Below are 22,455 nucleotides of genomic sequence, written 5' to 3'. Positions count from 1 at the left end.
GCTCTGTGTACCTGCCAAGTCGTTATCTTATCAGACGTGATTTGTGTGTTTGTCTTCCTGAGAATGTATTAAATGCATAGATGTTTTAATTAAAAGTGAGACTAGTGGAAATGTAATCTAAATAGCTACACTAACAAATACACACCTGCTTAGGGGAGAGGGACTTTGCTAAACTTGTGTTTTCTTCCTCTAAATGCTGACCTTTTTCATTCAGAGGGAAGGCTTTATGCTTTCTCGCCTAGACTAGGGTTGGGGGGCATGGGGGTTGTGGGGCATGGGGTGAGGGGGCATGGTGGTGGTAATAAGGGGGCATGGTGGTGAGGGGGCATGGTGGTGAGGGGGCATGGTGGTGAGGGGGCATGGTGGTGGTGATAAGGGGGCATGGTGGTGAGGGGGCATGGTGATAAGGGGGCATGGTGGTGAGGGGTCATGTGGTGGTGGTGAAGGGGCATGGTGGTGAGGGGGCATGGTGGTGAGGGGGCATGTGGTGGTGGTGAGGGGGCATGTGGTGGTGGTGAGGGGGCATGTGGTGGTGAGGGGGCATGGTGGTGAGGGGGCATGTGGTGGTGGTGAGGGGGCATGTGGTGGTGAGGGGGCATGGTGGTGAGGGGGCATGGTGGTGAGGGGGCATGTGGTGGTGGTGAGGGGGCATGGTGGTGAGGGGCATGTGGTGGTGGTGAGGGGGCATGGTGGTGAGGGGGCATGGTGGTGAGGGGGCATGGTGGTGAGGGGGCATGTGGTGGTGGTGAGGGGGCATGTGGTGGTGGTGAGGGGGCATGGTGGTGAGGGGGCATGTGGTGGTGAGGGGGCATGGTGGTGAGGGGGCATGTGGTGGTGAGGGGGCATGTGGTGGTGGTGAGGGGGCATGGTGGTGAGGGGGCATGTGGTGGTGGTGAGGGGGCATGGTGGTGAGGGGGCATGGTGGTGAGGGGGCATGTGGTGGTGGTGAGGGGGCATGTGGTGGTGAGGGGGCATGGTGGTGAGGGGGCATGTGGTGGTGGTGAGGGGGCATGGTGGTGAGGGGGCATGGTGGTGAGGGGGCATGTGGTGGTGGGGGGTGGGAACTTGAAGTGAAGAGCTGCCTAATGTTGTCGAGGTTTTGGAATCAAGCGCTCTCTGATTCTGCCCTTCTCCCCGCAACACAGACAGGGACAAGGACTCACTCGGCAATCAGCTTACATGTTGGCACTCTCTGAAAAGGCCAATTTTCCTCTTTGTCTCGCCTGCTCACGTTTTCAAATAGCAAATTTCATGTCACATAAAGGAGGCCGAGGCCCCCATCCCCCTCCACCAACAGATAAATAGGAATCAACAACTGCTTGACTCAGTGAGTAATTTTAATCATGCCGCTGTTGTTTTCTACTTGATGAATAAACATTAAAAAAAAATTAAAAAACATTATTTATTTATTTACTCTGCAATCATGCCTCCCTATCTGTATGGCTGTAGTGTTTTAATTTACACCTATTACAATCCCTAATCTCCTTTACACCAATAAGTACAGAGAACAATATCTCTTTAGCAGCTGTGATTGTATCAACATTACGATAGTGTGAGCTCGTTAATACCTGCTGGATATGATGATGGATAATTAGCTTAAGCATCAAGAGTCATTACTGGATATAAGAACTGCAGACTGCGCTGCAGACGTTTACAATTTCCTTTGAACTCAGACTGTCTTTCTGGAACACGCTTGTTTTCTACCGTCTGATTTGTGTGCTGAATAGTGCCGGTTTTAACGAGGTGGCGCGCACTCATTGGCTAATTACTGGGTCAAGTGGAGCCTGCCCCGCCCACACCCCTGTGGCCCCGCCCACACCCCTGTGGCCCCGCCCACACCCCTGTGGCCCCGCCCACACCCCTGTGGCCCCGCCCACACCCCTGTGGCCCCGCCCACACCCCTTGTGGCCCCGCCCACACCCCTGTGGCCCCGCCCACACCCCTGTGGCCCCGCCCACACCCCTGTGGCCCCGCCCACACCCCTGTGGCCCCGCCCACACCCCTGTGGCCCCGCCCACACCCCTGTGGCCCCGCCCACACCCCTGTGGCCCAGGAACACCCTGTCATTAAGCGGCTGCATACCTCACACCTACAGTTTAGGGCGTCACGCTTGGGGTCAGGGTTTAATCTAGTGTGGCGGAGAGGGCTGAATGTGAGGCCTGGGTCCTGTGTCCTGTGTCCTGGGTCGGACGCAGCTGCAGTGTGACATTCCAGCAGCCTAACGGTTCTGGAGGGATGTGGCCCATTAGTATGGAACAAAGACTGAACCCAAAGGAGGAGAGGAGAGGGGGAGAGGAGAGGATGAGGAGAGGGGGAGATGAGGAGAGGAGGATAGGGGGAGAGGGGAGGAGAGGGGGAGATGAGGAGGGGATGAGGAGAGGGGAGGAGAGTAGAGGAGGAGGAGAGGGAGAGGAGGAGGAGAGGAGAGGGGGAGAGGAGGAGGAGAGGGAGAGGAGGAGGAGAGGGGGAGAGGAGAGGAGGAGAGGAGGAGAGGGGGAGAGGAGGAGAGGAGGAGAGGGGGATTGTGGAGTAGGAGTGAAGTGGAGACAGGTGCATTGTAATGCCTGTGTGTGTGTGTGTGTGTGTGTGTGTGTGTGTCCCAGTGGTCCCTGCGAGAGGTTGGCACAGATGTGCAGCCACTTATTAAAACTCTTTCTCTCTCTCTCTCTCTCTCTCTCTCTCTCTCTCTCTCTCTCTCTCTCTCTCTCTCTCCCTCTCTCTCTCTCTCTCCCTCTCTCTCTCTCTCTCCCTCTCTCTCTCTCTCTCCCTCCCTGCTTGTGTGAGAGAGAGATTTTGTGTGAATGTGCTACTCAACATCTTACCTTGGTCCTTGCTTTGTTTATAGCACTTTGAGGGTTTGGCTTCTCTGAAAGCTGAAGAGTCTAGCTAACAGCCAGCAGGGTGCTTCAAATCATTCTTAATTATAAATACATGTGACAGTCCAAGAAATCTAAACAGAAACAGCCACCAAATGAATGGCAGAAATGAGTCGCATATTAGGGAAGAGAACAGGAAATTTTAATATGAGTCAGGGGGGTCGGGGTGAATAAAAATGTTAATAACTTGATGACACTCATAGTTCTGTTGGTTAATGACACAACCACACAATCTGGTGCTTGAGGGGGAGAGAGATTGTGTGGGGGGGGGGGGGGGGGGCGATTATCTTGAACACTAGAGGAGAGAGATGGCTTCAAATTTCAAATAAACAATGAGAGGGAATGGGAGGTGGGGGTGCGATAAAAGTCTGGAAAAAATGGAAGAGACAAAGTTGACAACAAAACGAAGAAGCAAAATAAGAAGACAAAAATGATATCCATAAATATGAATGCAGAGCAGGGGAGGGGGGGCGAGAGAGAGAGGGAGAGATCGGTGTGGGGGTAGTGTGAAAGTGGGTTGCACATCAGCGTGTCTCCGCTATCGCGTTTGACTGATCCGTCCCTCTCAGAGCTGTGCATGACATTACACACGCAAATGTTATGCCGTTTGAAAGCCATCACTGCCTCAAAGATTCATGATAGCCTCTCTCTCTCCTTCTCTCTCCTTCCCTCTATCTCTCTCCCCCATCACTGCATACATCCAACTCACAAAGTACAGAACCATATATCTTCAGAGGCATAATTGATGCCAGAGAGGAGGGTGTGATGGTGCTGCCATTGGGCAGAGAGACTCTGGGGTGGGGATGGTGTGCGAGGGTGGCGTTCACGTCGGCATGGGTGTCACACTCGGGTGAGGGTGCATGGGAAGTTCAGCCGTTCCAGAATGATGTACACCGAGGACAGGAAGTAGCAGACACACTCTGGCACCGCTGCATCAGCCAACCAGCTCTGATTAAGTCAGTGCATTTGTTTTGCATACGGGTTCAGGCAAATGAAATTACCTCATTAAACTCTGTGCTGAGCTATGTATCTGGGGAGAGAGAAGAGAGGGGCGAGGCAGAGAGAAAAATGAGAGAGAGAGAGAGACAGACTGACAGAATATCAAGAGCAGACTAATGTTCGTACATTAGTCTGCTTTTCTGTATGCGTGTGTGTGTGTGTGTTTGTGCATGTGTGTGTGTGCACGGACGTGTGTGCCTTCCTATGTGAACGTGTGCTCAGATATGTGAAGTGGGCAATTCCCACCTCTCCGTTTACAAGTGGTGATCACTGGTGGTGTGTTCTACATGAAGGAGGGGGGGCGGGGAGGGCTATACATCACACAGCACACGGTCCCGGCAGCATCCTAGTGCTCCCCTCTCTGATAGATAGAGGGTGTCACAAACCCCAATTCATAGCAGTGTGTGTGTGTGTGTGTGTTTAGGGTGTTGGGGGGGCTATAAAACAAAGAGGGTAATATTGACATGATTATTAAGTTGCCGGCAAGGCATGATTGCACTGTGCACGTGGCTGAGACACATGGGAGCTTTTAGCAACGCATGTCTTCTCTCTCTCTCTCTCTCTCTCTCTCTCTCTCTCTCTCTCTCTCTCTCTCTCTTTCTCTCTGCCTCCCTCTCTCCCTCTCCCTCTTTCTCTCTCTCTCTCTCTCTCTCTCTCTCTCTCTCTCTCTCTCATCTCTCTCTCTCTCTCTCTCTCTCTCTCTCTCTCTCTATCTCTTCTCTCTCCCTCCCTCTCTCTCTCTCTCTGCCTCGCTCTCTCTCTCCCTCCCCTCTCTCTCTCTCTCCCTCCCTCTCTCTCCTTCCCTCTCTCTCTGCCTCGCTCTCTCTCTCCCTCTCTCTCTCCCTCTCTCTCCTTCCCTCTCTCTCTCCTTCCCTCTCTCTCTCTCTCCTCTCTCTCTCTCCCTCCCTCCCTCCCTTTTTCCTTCCCTCTCTCCTTTTCCCTCTCTCTCTCCTTCTGTCTCTCTCTCATTCTCTCCCTCTCTCTCTCTCTCTCCCTCCCTCTCTCCTTCCCTCTCTTTCTCCTTCCCTCTCTCCTTTTCCCTCTCCCCATCGCCCTCTCTCCTTCCCTCTCTCCTTCCCTCTCTCCTTCCCTCTCTCTTTTTCCTTCTCTCCCTCGCCCCCTCTCTCTCTCTCTCTCTCTGTCTCCTTGTTTCTTTACCACTTTCTCTCTTTCATTCTAGCTCTTTCTCTCTAACTCACCCAAATGCCCACACAACACCCTTCCTCACACACACTCCCCAGACTATGATCATAAATCTTTCTACTCCGCCGGGTATAGAAGCACCACAGTCATGAGAGCGGTTTGAAAACTGACTGGAATGAATCAGTTATTAATTGACCTAGGTCCACACAAATTACAACTGTACACTATAACACTACAATGATATTCCCTGTGTCTGTGTTTAAATCACTCTAGCTGTATTGATGTTTGTGATATAAGGTTGTGATGTTTGTAACTGAAAAAAACAGACTGATGTTCTAGGGAGAAACAAGGTACAAATTGTGACTTGTAACTGCCAGGCTAGTGGCAACATGCCTGAGAATTGACATATAACTGTGGAATTATATTGTGTCACAAACACAATATAATAAAATGATTCACCAGGACCCTGAGAACTTCTCTCTCACTGACCACTGCTATGTGTTAACCCTCATGCTGCCTTCGGGTCACATGACCCAAAGGTTCATAACGAACCATCGTTGTGTTAACCCTCGTGCTGCCTTCGGGTCACATGACCCAAAGGTTCATAACGAACCACCGTTGTGTTTACCCAATTTTACCCAATACAAAAACAAATACAAATAATTTTCTTTTAACCATTCCAATGTGGGGGGTCTGAGACAGCCCGACAGTTAAAAGAAAATGCTTCACTTTGTTTTTGTATGAGGTAAATTTGTCGCAATACGACGGTGGGTCACAATGACTGATGGGTCAGAATGACCCGAAGATAACACAAGGGTTAATAAGAGGGGAGGAGGGGGAGTCTAATTCTAGCCTCGGGGCCTCTCTCTCTATCTCTGTCTTTCTATCTCTCTCTATTTCTCCCTCTCTGAGGGTGGTGTGTTAACCATTAAACAGGTTTTGTGGATGCTGTGATTCTTGTCCCGGCGTGTTTACGACTGACAGATACCCTCTTCCTGGCCTTGTGAGCTCTCCCACCCAGCAGGCCCACACAGAAGCCCCGACATGGCAGCTCAAGGCCAGGAGACAGATCCACCAGCAGGCCTGGCTGGTAAAGGGGCCATAAAAGGCTGACCTCAGATAATGAGTGACTGATCCTGCAGGGTCCCAGGACCCTGGGAGAGTCGAGGTTATCTCTCCCCAGCTCTAGCTGCTAGAGTCAACGAGGGTCCGGGCCTGGAGTCAGGGTATGCCAACAGCAAGATTCTCGGTGTGTTTTGGCCGAGTGGAACATGTTTTCGAAAGCTAATGTGGCAGCCTAAGTAGATGTTTTAGGTGGGAATGTTTTGGAAGGGTCATGGGTGGATGTTGTGTTGCTGCCTCGCACAGCGGGTTGAGCAGAACCCCTCTTAGACTCACCGCACTAAATCATCTCCAGACCCACACAAAGATTATGTTTCAGTACAGAGGATTTGTAGTGCCCCTCTCTCTCTGTGTGCCTGTTTTGGGTTTTCTCCTACCTTTCCTATTTCTCTTTCTCCCTCTCTCTCCCTCTCCCTCTCTCCCTCTCTCTCTCTCCCTTTCTCTCTCCCTCTCTTTCTCTCTCCCTCCCTCTCTCTCTCTCTCCCTCTCTTTCTCTCTCCCTCTCTCCCTCTCTACCTCTCTCTTTCTCTGTCTCTCTCTACCTCTCTCCCTCTCTCCCTCTCTACCTCTCTCTTTCTCTGTCTCTCTCTACCTCTCTCCCTCTCTTTCTCTGTCTCTCTCTCTGTTTGTTGTTTAGTGAGAACAGCCCAAGACAATGACAATCAATGTCTTCTCTTCTACCAGTGGAGTGTGTCATGCTAGTTATTCAATAGTCACGCTTTTAACCATTCAGATCATTAAACAGGGACTGTTTTATTAGAGACTGATAAAGTCTGTATACTGAGGAATTTACTTGTTATTATCAAATTATTATTAAATGTTTGTTCTGCACCTCCTCCCCTCCCTCCCAAAAAGCACATCAACTTTCTGAATATCCGGGAAAAATGATAGAGCCATCCAGATAATATCTGTTTGATTTCTCCCATTCATCCTGATATTACCCATACCCCATGAGGTTTTTTATGATAGCTCAGTGAGAAAAGCTTGATTTCAAATCTGTTTGCACTACCAAATCATTATTGCTCGGTGGAATTTCAAATGAATAAGATATCAGGATATTCTGTTGGATCTTTGTGCCCTGCACATAGATCCAATAAGGAAATCGAAGTATTGAAATTGCTTTTAATAAACTGAGCTGATACTAGGACTCTGTATAAGCATTTAGAAAAAAAAAAAAATAGGAATACAATTATATTTAAAACACACAAGACTGTGAATGAACAGTTTTTGAAAATATCCTCTTTTATTTCTCCCCGTGACCTGGACGTTTGGCTGTGTTTGTAAGATGTGGAGGTTTGAGTGAAGCACAGTACTGCTGTGCACAGCTCCTGCTCTGCTCCGAAACATGTTTGACTTTGGGAAGACTTGGAGGGCACCTGTCACTGAACTACAGTGACGTGAAGACATTTACATTTACATTTAGTCATTTAGCAGACGCTCTTACCCAGAGCGACTTACAGTAAGTACAGGGACATTCCCCCCGAGGCAAGTAGGGTGAAGTGCCTTGCCCAAGGACACAACCTCATTTGGCACGGCCGGGAATCGAACTGGCAACCTTCAGATTACTAGCCCGACTCCCTCACCGCTCAGCCACTTGACTCCCGACACACTGGGAGACACACTGACACACTGGGAGACACACTGACACACTGGGAGACACACTGACACACTGGGAGACAGACTGACACACTGGGAGACAGACTGACACACTGGGAGACACACTGACACACTGGGAGACACACTGACACACTGGGAGACACACTGACACACTGGGAGACAGACTGACACACTGGGAGACACACTGACACACTGGGAGACTGAACACCTCAGGCCTTATCTCAGAGACCAAGCTTCCACCGCTACCTAGGAAACGAGCCCCAAATCTCGCTAAGATGTGTTTTTACCGAGTCGTGCACTGTTAGTACTTTTTGGTATCCCAGCATGCACTCTGTGTCTTTCCTATCTACTTCCTGTCAGAGCTGTTGTGGGATTGTGGAATAATACACTCCCGCCTTTTCTCTCCCACACAAAAACACACACAAACACTTGTGAAATGATTGACTCACACAAACTTATCAGTGTACAGAGGTGTTTTGGAACTGTCACTGAACATGCTTCCAGTTAGGTCGACTGTTTTTAGAAGTGCTTAAAACCCCCGCACACTTTAACCTCAGAAATGACAGAAAAGTTAACCTCAGTCTTGACACACACACACACACATTCCAGCCATATCATTACTGATAGGAAGGCATGGGAACACACCAAGCAAACACAACACCATTATTCAAGCTGCTTGGTGTGTCTGACAAGTTTAACAAGTTACGATAATTTCAGCCCTGCAGTAATACACGACATCGTTGTCAATCTTCTAAACATTTAGAAATTGGAGACTGTCATGTTTCGTCAACATGGCTTTTCTGAAAATGTTAAATGGGTGGATTGGGGATTGCCACCAGATGGTCCTCTACAGTAAACAGTTAATGAGAGATCTTTAATTTGAACAAATATGGGGGGGATGAAAGCAGCTTAAATTGATGTCAAACGTTTCCTTAATTTTTCATGAAATTCTGAAGATGGCATTAATTGTTATCGTAAAGTGTGACACAGTCAAACTGACACTAACACTCAGCTGTGATTGGTCTGTTCCAGGCTTGTCACAACCTACAAACAGAGCAGAGGACACACCCTGTTCACACTTTGAAAGTTCAGCGCTTAGTCAACAATGTCTAACACTGTCTATTGTACCGTTTAATAGTGTAACAAGAGTTGTGTTTTGATATTTGGTCAACGAACCATCTCAACAAATACATGACTATTTCTCATCATGAAATTGATGACATTCAAACAAAGATGACCTATATGCAAGTTATGTTTGATGGTTTTGTTTAGAGATATAGCTAGCCTGCTTTCTAAACTTTATGGGAAATCTTCAAAGGTTTTGGAAAATAAAGTCCATGGAAGATTCCGAAGCATTAATCTGACAGACATGCTAACCAATCCGGGTCCCTGAGAGAGGAGCAATGTGTTTTAAATGTTCTGAAGAAACAAAAAATACATGCCTTTCTTTACTCTCACTTTCACAAATCTCACTTTGAACAGTTTCTTATTCCCACTAAACCCCCAAAGCCAGAAGGATGATTTCAACAAAGCTTCAAAAAAGAACCCTTTTGGCTACTTCCAAAAAAAACCTTGGCCATAAAAATCAAGCTATGTCTAAATTCCAAATTAACAGAGCCAAACTAAACATTCCACAGTCTCTGGTATCAGAGGAATTCCAGAAAGTTAGGAAGAGCTCCAACTCCATCATGCAAGCTCATCAAAGCTCTCCTTAAGTTGGAACAAATGTTGATTAAACAGGGTGTCGCCCTATTAAAAAGGGCTCCTCAAAGCTTTCTAAGTTGTGGTAGCATTTAGTGTTCCCAATTCACATTGTTAGCCGATGCCAGCTCCTCTCCTCTCAGAGCGTGAGAACGATCATGTGTTCTACGAGCGCGGCAGGTTTTATTCCCCTCACCGCGGTTCTCTTGTGCCCCACGACGTGGATTTACAACCGTGTGTTTGTTGTGTCGTAATCCAAACTTGTAAAAGATTTTACTCTGTCTCCCCTCTTCTACTGCCTCTGTTGTTCTGTGACCTCACGCTCCTGGGTCTGCCTCAACAGGGGAAGTAGAGCACGTACACACACACACACACACACACACACACACACACACACACACACACACACACACAGGGAAGCAACACACGTACACACACACACACACACACAGGGAAGCAACACACGTACACACACACACACACACACACACAGGGAAGCAACACACGTACACACACACACACACACACACACAGGGAAGCAACACACGTACACACACACACACAGGGACACACACACACACACAGGGAAGCAGAACACGTACACACACACACACAGGGACACACACACACAGGGAAGCAGAACACGTACACACACACACACACACACACAGGGAAGCAGAACACGTACACACACACACACACACACAGGGAAGCAGAACATGTACACACACACACACACACACAGGGAAGCAGAACACGTACACACACACACACACACACAGGGAAGCAGAACACGTACACACAGGAGGGAGAGATTTATGAGGGAAAACCAACAACAAGGGAGCCCAGACTAGTTCTACAATAACAACTTGTTTAAGTGACACTTATTTCATTCAGATATATAAGCTTTGAGTAATCACAGAGATGGCAAAGTATTTAAAATTTGTACTGTGTGCCAGCACTCATTATTTAATACTACAATATATCATAATTTCAAATGATGATTATTCACCTAGACAGTCCTTGATAATAATACTAATAAGTAGATTAAAGTCAGGCTTCATCAGAAAGGAGTATTATTCAATTCCACACCATTTAAATAATTGATTACAGTAAGACTCGACACTGACATCTTGAACATGTACGTTGGCGTCAATGAGTCAAGTTGTTATGTAGAGAGCAACCGTCAACAGTATATTACAACCCTTCATTCTTCAAACCCTCCACCTCCATTAGGCTCCCTAGTCAACACTGGGTGTGGCACACACCAACGTTCATTTGAGGCTTTTTACGAAAATGAGAAATATGTAGCCGTGCATCACTGCCATACGCAGAGCGACGTTAAATCGATAAGGGAGCATGTTTGTGTGGGTCACGCGCTGGCCACTGAGATAATGATAAAAACAAGACAAATTAAGTGTCCTCTTAGCTGCACTTCCTCTGGTGCTGTCTGACAGAGTGGTGGAGTCGCTTACTGGGGAAAAAAGGGCAAGCCCAGAAACCGCAAGACCTGAACACTTCCTATTACAAGGATTATTTGGAGAACCTGTGTGTGTGTGTGTGTGTGTGTGTGTGTGTGCGTTTGTGTGGGTGTGTGTGTGTGTGTGTGTGTTTGGATGTGTAAAGAAGGCAGCTATGCGATGTGACATTGATAATGAGTGGCAGGCTGAAGGGAGATAACCTGGATATAGCTTACAGGCTTTGAGGACGGGACGGGACGGGACGGGGGGGGGTGCGTGTGTTCGTAGAGCCTGGGATAATAACCAGACTGAGACATATCGCTGGATCAGACACTGGCAGCAAAAACAAATGGGGTCACGTAAGGTCAACAGCATCACAGTTTCATTGTCAGACTAGGGCTTGTGTGATTGTGTCCTGGGATGACAGACAACAAGGGAACGAGAATAGATGTTTCTCAGGAAATTGAATAGAATTACACGACGTTAAATCACCGAATGTTCCATGTTCCATGTCAGTCCTGATCTGATGTCTTTTGACTGGCCTGGCACTGTCCACTCCTTAAAAAAGAAAAAGGAATCAGTCTGTAGCGATGGCAGATCACAGCAGCGTGAGCGTCTACAAGGGTGGTGTCGTCGGGGCCGTTTTCCCGCCAAGAAACTCTCTATGAGTGTTGGCTGAAACCTCGTAGCGATTACACCCAGCCATATGGCTTTACATTGAACATTATAATCCGTTTGGCCTTTGTAAAACAGCCACTCTCATCAAATGCTTTATAATTAACCATAAAATATGACGAGGGGAACCGTGGTGAGCTGTCGCTTTTGTCCGCTGTCCAAGACGGTGCTGGCTTCCTCTAACAGGATCGTTTCATGATTACCCCCATCCCCACCCCCATGACCACCCCCACCACCCACCCCATCTCTCTCTCTGTCTCCCTCCCTCTCTCTCCCTCTCTCTCTCTGTCTCCCTCTCTCTGTGTCCCTCTCTCTCCCTCTCTCTGTCTCCCTCCCTCCCTCTCTCTCCCTCTCTCTGTCTCCCTCTCTCTGTGTCCCTCTCTCTCCCTCTCTCTGTCTCCCTCCCTCCCTCTCTCTCCCTCTCTCTCTCTGTCTCCCTCTCTCTGTGTCCCTCTCTCTCCCTCTCTCTGTCTCCCTCCCTCCCTCTCTCTCCCTCTCTCTCTCTGTCTCCCTCTCTCTGTGTCCCTCTCTCTCCCTCTCTCTGTCTCCCTCCCTCCCTCTCTCTCCCTCTCTCTCTCTGTCTCCCTCTCTCTGTGTCCCTCTCTCTCCCTCTCTCTGTCTCCCTCCCTCCCTCTCTCTCTCTCTCTCTGTCCACGCCGTCTCCTGAGAGAGGAGCAGTTAGCCGTGGCGCCCTCCTGCTTGTCTCTCTCTGGACAGGGTGACTTCTCTGAGAGGCGAACTCTGACACGCAGAGCTGGAGTTGCCCGGCTGGGCGGGTGCGTGCAGGCAGGATAACAAGCGGAGACATTGACTGAGAAGAAGAAGTGAGTTTAAGAGGTCACGATCATCTGGCAGAGGCAACTCCTGAGCTGGAAGGATGCCCACTTCTGATGAAATAACCCACCTCGAAAAACACCAGGGAAAGGCATCCAGCAACATGTTAGGACTGTTGCACGCACCACTAATCGACACAGGGTATGTGTCTTCATAACTCAGGCATACGAAAACCCTGGATTTCTAGATCCTATTCCAGAAAGTAGAAGATGTTGTCTTAGTGAGCAGTTAGTGGATTCCCACACTGTGGTTAGTGCAATCAGAGCAAAGCTTATCTGTGTGTGCATGGACTCTTAGCCTATTCCAACTCAGTCAGTCAGTAAATGATCTCTCACTCAATCATTAGAGCCGTCATATGACCCTGTGTCAGGACTCACCTACTGTAGACAGGAACACACACACTCACACACACATCCTTCAAACCTCCATCACTCTACAACCCCATAGCCACGCTCACTAAACAGTGAGAGTGGTAGTGTGAGTCTCCCCACAGCTTGGACTCTGTCACAATGGACACGGTCTCATCTTGCACAGTATCCCTGTCACTCTGTGGGCTAATCTTCACCATCACAGACCTCTGTGGCATTGTGGGGGTTTCCTGTACTTAATTACAGGGACAGAGGCCATTGTGCTTACTGTGCTGAGGTTTCCTTCTCCATTTCGTCCCCTCTTGTCCAGGACTTTAACCTCCATGAAACACAGGCCAGAGGGTGACTAGGTTTACCACCTGTTGTGGTAATTATTGACCAAACAAAGATTGGGAATAGAGATGGTGGGAGTGGGGGGCGGAAGGGTGGGTGTGAAGTATCCGTTTCAATGGTCAGTTTAGTGTTTTTTGTTTTGTTTTCCTTGCCAGGACTGTTATGATGCAATGCCCTGCCTCCGTTCAGGGACCGCACTGGAGAGGGTTCGTATTGAATACGAGCGAGACAAAGAATTTCTAGGATGTTCACCAAGGTGATTTTTTCGAAGAGGGTGAAGTCTCATAATTCACGTTGAATGGATTCACAAGAAATCAAATCATCCCTCGCACACAGAGCTGAAGAGGGCTATATCCCAGTGCAATTCCTCATTGACCTACATAGCATTTCTCCCTGACATATCCACTCCCTCTCTACGCCTCTCTCCCTTGCTCTCTTTGTCTCTCTCCCTGTCTCTCTCTCTCCCGCTCTCTTTCTGTCTATCTCTCACTCTCTCCCTCTTTGTCTCTCTCACACTCTCCCTCTCTCTCTCTCTTTGTCTCTCTCTCTCTCCCTGTCTCTCTCTCTCCCGCTCTCTTTCTGTCTATCTCTCACTCTCTCCCTCTTTGTCTCTCTCACACTCTCCCTCTCTCTCTTTGTCTCTCTCTCTCTCCCTGTCTCTCTCTCTCCCGCTCTCTTTCTGTCTATCTCTCACTCTCTCCCTCTTTGTCTCTCTCACACTCTCCCTCTCTCTCTTTGTCTCTCTCACACTCTCCCTCTCTCTCTTTGTCTCTCTCACACTCTCCCTCTCCCTCTTTGTCTCTCTCACACTCTCCCTCTCTCTCTTTGTCTCTCTCACACTCTCCCTCTCTCTTTGTCTCTCTCACACTCTCCCTCTTTGTCTCTCACACTCTCCCTCTCCCTCTTTGTCTCTCTCACACTCTCCCTCTCTCTCTTTGTCTCTCTCACACTCTCCCTCTCTCTCCCTGTCTCTCTCTCTCCCGCTCTCTTTCTGTCTATCTCTCCCTCTCTCTCTTTGTCTCTCTCACACTCTCCCTCTCCCTCTTTGTCTCTCTCACACTCTCCCTCTCTCTCCCTGTCTCTCTCTCTCCCGCTCTCTTTCTGTCTATCTCTCACTCTCTCCCTCTTTGTCTCTCTCACACTCTCCCTCTCTCTCCCTGTCTCTCTCTCTCCCGCTCTCTTTCTGTCTATCTCTCCCTCTCCCTCTTTGTCTCTCTCACACTCTCCCTCTCTCTCCCTGTCTCTCTCTCTCCCGCTCTCTTTCTGTCTATCTCTCCCTCTCCCTCTTTGTCTCTCTCACACTCTCCCTCTCTCTCCCTGTCTCTCTCTCTCTAGTCTGTCTCTGTTTTGGAGAGGTTCGTCCCATGTTTGATAAGACGTGGTGAGCCGGAAAACAACAAGCCTCCCTAAAATGCACCAAAATCAAGGATACACCAGACTGTTGACCCGTTATGCTCCAGAACGCTAATTAAGAAATGGTGACAATTGTGAGCCTGTGTCTCCAGAAAGGCCGCTTGATTAGGCATTGCAGATTGGGCAATTTCTGTCTGTGATGATGTGAAATAGTGTTGCTGCAAGACTGAGTTGGAAATGAAGGAAGTTAAAGTATGCATCCAATTACAGTACTGTCACACAAGCACACACACAACTACACACACACACACACACACACACACAAAGAGATAGACAGACTCAACCACACACAGACAAGTGCACAGACATTTTCAACCACGGACACACACACACACACTCTGCCTCATCATTAATTCAGGTGCCATCTTTCTCCTCCCTCTACCTCTGTGTAACTCTCGATATTTCCCCGCAACATTATGCATATTTATGCATACATCCTCACCGCTTCGCTAAATGTCACTGTAAATGTGTCTTCTTTTAATGAAGGCGTTTTCATCTCTTGTTTTATTTCCTTCCACCTCCTCCCAAGTACCTGCGTGTCAGTTTGGTTTCCAGGAGTAGCCCTCAACGTGATCCTCTCCTCATGTTGTACATCTATTACCATAACGTCTCCACAACTTCACACAACTCTCTCCCTCCTCTTGCTAATTCCATTCACACTTAGTTTCACCTCATCCAAGGGCCCCGTAGGAGAAACGCTTGGGTTCCTCCAGACCTTGATCTCTCTCAAGCCCACAGAGAGCGGAGAGAGAGGGTAGTTCTGGGGTTTTCTGGGTTTCCCATGGCGAGTTCCCAGCCGGAGGATCTGACGTTAAAACAGCACCTTCACAGCTCTCTTTGTCTACAGAAGCTTAGTCGGAGACGGACAGACACGGAACTGAAGCTGCTCAATGTTCGATGTTCTAAAAGTTTGGTATTGACTAACTGACAGGAATATCAATGTGCTCTTTCTCGCTGTTTCACCTCTTCTCTCTTAAGATCCTTTTCTGCTCTTTGTTTCTACTCGCAAACACCTGTGTCCGCACACACACACACACACACACACGCACACATACAAACAAACACACAAACCCTGGCAACCCTGGCAACCCTAGCACAAGACCAGTTGAAGGTGTGCAATTGTGCCATCACGCTTGTTCAAGGGTGTGTGAAATGTTCTTAGGGAAATAATTACTAACAGCTGCCAAAAGTGTGAAGTGTAACAACCTCTTTACAGTGTCATCCAAACTGTGTGACTGCAGCATCCACTCATTCAACACACAAACTGAACTTGTACAACCAAAATAGCAGTGTTTAAACTGCGGCCATGAGGGGAAAACCCTCTGATTAGAAGGTAACCATGTTTTATATAAGTTAATGGTGTATCCCTAAAAACTCCTGCCACAATGTGGTGAAACAAGACCATGTATTTAAAATTTCCTGTCGGTTAAATCCGCTGCCTATCAGTCAGTAAATATCATCGGAAGAGACGTATTCACGCGGCACAGTGGTCATGCTAGTGACAGTCCAAAATATCACCTGTTTTTACAAAGCAGCGCTAGCCAAGATGAATATAGCCTATGGACCTTAATATCAAAGGGTCCAATATTGACCATCAATCACTTACAACATGAAGTTCTAATGATGCGTATTAGAGAGCTCAAGGTCCGGTCTGTTCTCGAGTCTATCTGACATCAGGACTGGCATCGCATACCCATTCATTTTGGGCAATGATGAAAATATCGTGGCTTTATCGTGCAGCTGTAGTCGTAAAACTGACACGAGTTCCGAATAGGAATTGCTGGAAAGACAGTTGGCTGTCTTTCCTGTCAGAATTTTACTATGCGGCCTAGTAACTGTCAGTTGTCTGCCGTTGGTTGACTTGGCCACCCCTGTTGATAAGAAAATGAATAATATTGTTCATCTTGACCCAACGTATTGAAATATATTAACATCTGTTTTCCTCCACGGGCAATTCTCGTTTAAAGAATGATAATAAAACTGCCGGCTAATGAAATCAAGCGAATGGATGGCTCAACCAGGCCCGAAAATGTACGCTTTTGTGCCAGGCTAATTATTCCTCAGGAATGTATTAAAGATTAGCGTGGATACGGAGGAGCAAATCCTTTAAACGGCTCCTTTATTGTTCCTTCACAATTCCCCTCATTTCAGATATGGCGGCAGCCGCCCTTGTGAAATTACTCCAGCCCATTGTTCCTATGCCTTGTTATCCGTAAGACACGCGTCTAGTTAAGGCTGCTTTGATGGAGAGGACCAATACCTCTCCACCATTGAGTGTTCTCAATCTACCAAAAGGAGAATTACCATTGCTGGGTGGAATAAGACTATTCATCCATGTAGGAAAGAAAACCATTAGCGCAGCTGAAGATCACTGCCTTATCTTGTAACGGTCTTTCAGTTATAAGCTACACAAAGTCGACGTCTGTGTTGTTGAGTTCGTTGTAGGCCATCTGTTTATCACTTTAGTAGGCCTATGTCAAAATTATTTCATCAATGCTTTGATTATGTCTTCCACTGGAGGATATTACTTTTGTAACTTACGATATGATTGGGGAAAGTTAGGTCGGACAACCATATACAAAACTCCGGCTGTGTTTGTAAACACAGGTCCATCTGAGGCAGATTCTAACCGGGACCCCCAAGTCGACTCGTGACTCCACCTGGAGGTTGGAACGCTCAACGGCCCTTTACATGCGGTTTTTCCCACTAGTTACAGCGGTCAGCCAGTTCATAAGTACACGGCAGACAAGCTGTTTGTTTTTCGTTTTTTTCCTCAGAAGGCGTGTGTTCATCAGGGAACCTGATAAAACATCAGCGTGTCAGCTCGATTTAACCCTATCTGGGAGACTCTCCAATACACCTCTAATTCTCTGACCTCCTCACAGCATGCAGGGTAACCCCTGGTGCGCCCAATGCTGCTTTCAACAAATCCTTCAATATCACGCCGTTGTTACGTGTTTGATGTTATTAATCTAAATCTGACAACAATAAGCCTCTAAAAGGTTTTAATGAATGCCAAGGCTTTAAAGGCACGTTTTCAACCCACCCCGCGAGAATATTTCAGATTGTGCTGTCAATCAATAGCTCAAGTGGTTCTGCACTTGCTTGGCACGCGGGCCAACAACTGAGTTTGCGCACCCTACCCCTCCATTAGTATGAGTCTCTTGTAGCATACCCTACCTATGCAATAAGGTTCAAGTCACGGCAGGGTAAAGAAACGTTAGTGATTGCGTCTCAAAATGCGATATAGCAACATATAGTGGATCAGTGCTCGCTCTTAAGTAATGTAAGTGAGTACCCTGTGTCCTCCTAGTGCCCTAATGTGACGGAACAGTATTGACGCTGATAACTGCGCGGCAGCACAGCAACTGAATCTGCATCTAGATTGCCCAGGCAACCCCCTGGTGAAGGGGCGTGTGACTGTGTCTCGCTGCCGGAGACTCCAAAATCTCACTATTCACTCCCGAGCGCCCGAGCAGCAAAGAGCGGAGACGCGTAGTGAGGGGAAATAACTTGGTTTCTTTTCTCAAGTGAAGGACTCTTTACTGTATCGTTTACAATTCACCTCCGTCAAGCGACCTTTCGGACCCGTTCTGTTGTTCGTAAGGGGAAAAAGCCGTAAAGCCATCACCGAGAGAGCAGCGGAGAACCGGTTGTCTGCGCGCGGAGAGTCTCCGGGAATCGCCAGTGTCTAGCAGTCTTGGGTTGGAGGCTGTGCTGTGGGTTCGCACCGGCGTGTGGACTAGCCTATTGATTCTCTGGAAGCACACTTGGAAATCGACTCTCCTCTCGTCAGCGTTTGAAGACCTGTCCCGTAGTCCTGTCGGTGTGTACGGAAACTGGACGGTGGACCGCGTCTACACACAGAGCCCAAACAGGGGCATGCGGTTTCCTTTCGGTTACCGGAGCCATCCAGTCTGATATCAGATAGCCTACCTGGGATTGCAAGTCCACAGAAGCAGGTGATTGCAATTTGTTTCTTTATAGCCAATATCCTAATTGAGTATGTATAGCCTACAAATTAGACTATTTAAATAAAGAATTTAACTGATATGCTATTGTATGATATACACTGTAAATATACCAACAGTTTACATTTGTTGGTTCGTCTATAATCTATATAGTGCCCTACAAGAAACTAAAAAAACATGTTCATTTTGGATCCTTTAAGAAAAAGAAAATACTGTCATGTTATTTTACTCATTGTGACTTGAGTGGCAGCTTGAGTGGTATGGAATAAGAATTAATAATGTTGTCTCCGTATCTCTTTGTGTTTAGGCGTATGGCACTTTCGAATCATACTGGCTTTGATGTACACTTGTATCGATTTCCCCTCATTTTTAATGTAGCATTTTAATGACTTTTGTATGGCGAGGCATAGCCTACTTTAACAATGGGAATATCTGAACAGTTATTGATGCGTTAAATAACCACCGAAACGCTTGAAATTGGCTAGCAAATCAACCCCTCGCGGTAGAAAGAGAGGACTCGATGTCGTATATAAAAGAATCTGTGGACCATTATTTCAGTGTAAGCGTCCCATTTAAAAGCATTTATATTAATAAATAAATTAGGTCGTTTGAGACGCTAACAGGTCGTTTAAGTTTCAGAGTAGACGGCTGATTACTTAGTATAGGGACATGTGTAACACAGTCCCCGTAGTCGGTCTCGTCTCCCTTTCGATGACAACGTGAAGTGATTGGTCTGGTCCACTGGTGATCCCGGTGAAAGGCATTAAAATCGGTCAGACCAGGACCAGAGTCTACCGCTGTGAGATTTTTATTCCTGTGATCAAGCCAATAAAGACCCCTAATAAATCCTCAGCTAGGCTGTTCAACCGACCAGCTCAACAGAAGAAAAGTGGTCGCAATTTAGGGGGTGTATCCTTCTCTTTAAGTCCCTGTTAGGGCAATGCCATTCGCCAGATGTTAGCATTACGAGTTCGTGTCTTGTCAGATTTGAGAATGAGCAGAGCGCAGGACCAAGCGAGCTTGATTTTCCAATCTGCGCACCTTTGAAAGTATGTATCACTGCTCACACTCAATATTTCTTTCCATTTAACAGCGAAGGATTACCTGTGCCTGGTCATCATTTTTAGGACTTGAAACGAGAGGGGAGTCTTTGGACTTTTTTTTCTTCTTCAAATTGTTCTTGATCCGACTTCTTGGAGAGGAAATGGCATCGCCAGTGTTGGAGAGAGGAACTCAACTGGAAGAGGAGAGAGGAAACCGCAGCTGAATGACAGGATGCTAGCGACTTGAGACACATTCAGACGAAATTCAACTGCGTAAAGACACTTCTTGCTCTATTTGTTTGCCGTAGGTCTAAGTTTTAAAAGAAAGAAGAAAAATAGCACGGCTCGAGACACCGAAGAGATTTCTTTCGTTTTTGTTTTCTTAATTTTACTTTTTGTGACAAAACAAGGATGCATTGTGGATTAGTTCTGATCCTCTTAATGGGAATTGTCATCTTTGCCAGAGCTTCGAAAAATGGTAAGTGTTACAACTGATACTCTCTGATACAAGTCTCATCCCAATATTTTAGGATAAACGGTCTCTAAGTAGGCTATATGATATTTGTCAACTCCTTACGCATTCACCTAGAGTAGCCTGGTCATTATTGTAAACCCTTCAACCAGGTGCATTGAATAGCAGGCTACATTTAGTGTAATACGATGCACTTCCCTGGTGTCTATATTTTGGCTATTCATGTTTACACTTCCAGATGCCTATTTGAAAATATTTCAAAAACCGTGTTTCGTTGTTGATTAAAGCCTTTATATTGAATATAAATTCATTTAGCAGTTTGGCAGATGGCAGAGGCTATAATAAGCTAAAGCATGACTGAGCACGCAAATTAAGATGAATGCAATTTAGTTTAGCTTACTTGAAGAGACTTGCCTTGCGTGTTATTCTCCAAACCACAGCATAACCTATCATTGTAAAATGTTGGATACGGATAAGGATGTGAATAGCCCACTGTAAGACAAAAATAAGAGTAAATTCTCTGCGTACATGAAAACCATAAACTAACAATATTAGACTATAGTTGTCCGACGAACAAAAACATGTTCGTAACCAACAGCCTAACTAAACCTATTTATCTCAATTGAATTACGCGCATTGATAATGTTTCCCAATCAAATATTTTGGAATGAATCACTTCACAACAGGTTTTAGACTTTGACCCGTGGTTTCCCATGGCAAGGTAACTGGTTTTGCACGAGTTGATCTGTGCTCCGTTGCATAAACTAATCTCATTAATCTCAGCAGGGGCTAATCCTGTGGAATTAGGATAGTAACATTAAAGTGTAGGATTTATATATCTATATATATAAATAATAACATTTCGACAGCATTCCCAATCTTTCAAGATGTCGGCAGAAAGACTTGAAAGTAAATCTCCATCAGAACTCCCTTCCTTTTTTTCTTTTCACAATGAACGCGCGCATTTACAATTTCGTTTAGAAATGTCGAGGTTATAGTTTCAGCTATGAGAATGTACTCATTGCATGGTTTTACACGTCATGGTGAGGATAAACATAAACGCAGAGGAAGTTCAGTCGGATGTTGGACAAGCGAGTCAAGGAACTACAGACTAATCCAATATTGGCCCAAGTGGTGTAGAAATATGGACATACTGAAGCTTGTTAATGTTCTCAGTACTGTAATCATGACTCAATCATGATAGGACATTTTTTTATAAACCCCAAACCCTGTGGGTTTAAGGCAAATAAAGTGTTTCATTCAACGGAATATTTTTTTTTAATGAATTATTATGTTTTGTGAATATAATCTAACCCATAGTAAATGCTTCGTGACTGGGTCCTGTATGAAACCTGGGCTGCATGTGTAACGATGCGGTTTGAACTTTCTCTAAGAACTTTCTCTTTCTCTTTCCTGCAGACAAGTGTGGGGATAACATCCGAATCACGAGCGCAAACTACCTCACTTCCCCTGGCTACCCGACGTCATATTTTCAATCTCAGAAATGCGTGTGGGTGATAACAGCGCCGGGACCTCACCAGCGGATCCTAATCAACTTCAACCCGCATTTTGATCTCGAGGACCGCGAGTGCAAGTAAGTCAGCCACTTTGAGCTCAATCCATATTGCACATTAAACCGCGCCATCTAGTGGCGGTGGAATTCTTAAACCCACGCGCTTACTAGGGCTCCGGGACAAGGAATGTCTTTCGACAGCAACTTGAGTGTTATGCTACTTAAAATATTAAGAAACATTTTTTGATTGTTTTACCTCAGAACGTAAAGCTGTGTTCGTTCATAAACCGTTGCTTGCTGTATGGTTTATCAATCTAGAAGTCTACGGAAACATGACCGCTACTTTCCGTCAATGTAGTCACATATCCGTATTTCACTTTGAAGCTGGAAACTGTTATGCCACACACGGGCTAAACGGTCTGGTTAACCTGTTGTCAGAAAGGCGTAAGCCGCTGAAACCGGAGAGTGCCGGTAATGTGATGAGCCCTTGTCAGGGTTGCCCTGAGGTGAGCTGTGTTTGGGCGGACAGCCCCAGCCGGTGCCTCAGCCCCGATCCGCTCCTTCTCCAGGTTGTGTTTACGCCGCAGGGCCAGGGTGTAGCGAGCTGTTGGATCCTGTTACTGTATCCCAGCTCCACCCAACCTGGGCTCCACTATCCTTTGTGTTGGTTCAATGCTATGAAACATCCTCGTTTTTTTTATCCTGATATCTGCTACATTAGTGCTCCATAAACCTTTTTGAAATGTATGGTCTGGATGGCTGATGTGGACTTCCAAAGGGGTGGCTCCTAGTGTTGATCTGGGTCAGGTTTCACCAGCAAGGGAGCCGTTAAACTGTCCTGGAGCCCAGGGTTATAGTAGAGTAGACACAGGGACAGGAAACAATACTCATGTTAATGAAATTAGTCAGGAATGG

General features: G+C 46.8%; 1 long non-coding RNA gene across 1 annotated transcript; it reads left to right on the top strand.

The window, feature by feature from the left end:
- Window positions 1-17,749: 17,749 nt before the first annotated feature.
- On the top strand, window positions 17,750-21,618 carry LOC134015529 (uncharacterized). Its single transcript, XR_009929134.1, has 3 exons — window positions 17,750-18,503; window positions 19,606-20,033; window positions 21,447-21,618. It is a non-coding gene; the product is annotated as an uncharacterized LOC134015529 (long non-coding RNA).
- Window positions 21,619-22,455: the final 837 nt, after the last annotated feature.

Source organism: Osmerus eperlanus, unplaced genomic scaffold (assembly GCF_963692335.1).
Source record: "Osmerus eperlanus unplaced genomic scaffold, fOsmEpe2.1 SCAFFOLD_353, whole genome shotgun sequence".
NCBI lineage: Eukaryota > Metazoa > Chordata > Actinopteri > Osmeriformes > Osmeridae > Osmerus > Osmerus eperlanus.
Note: the sequence above shows the minus strand (reverse complement) of the source record. Positions and strands in the feature narration are given on the sequence as shown.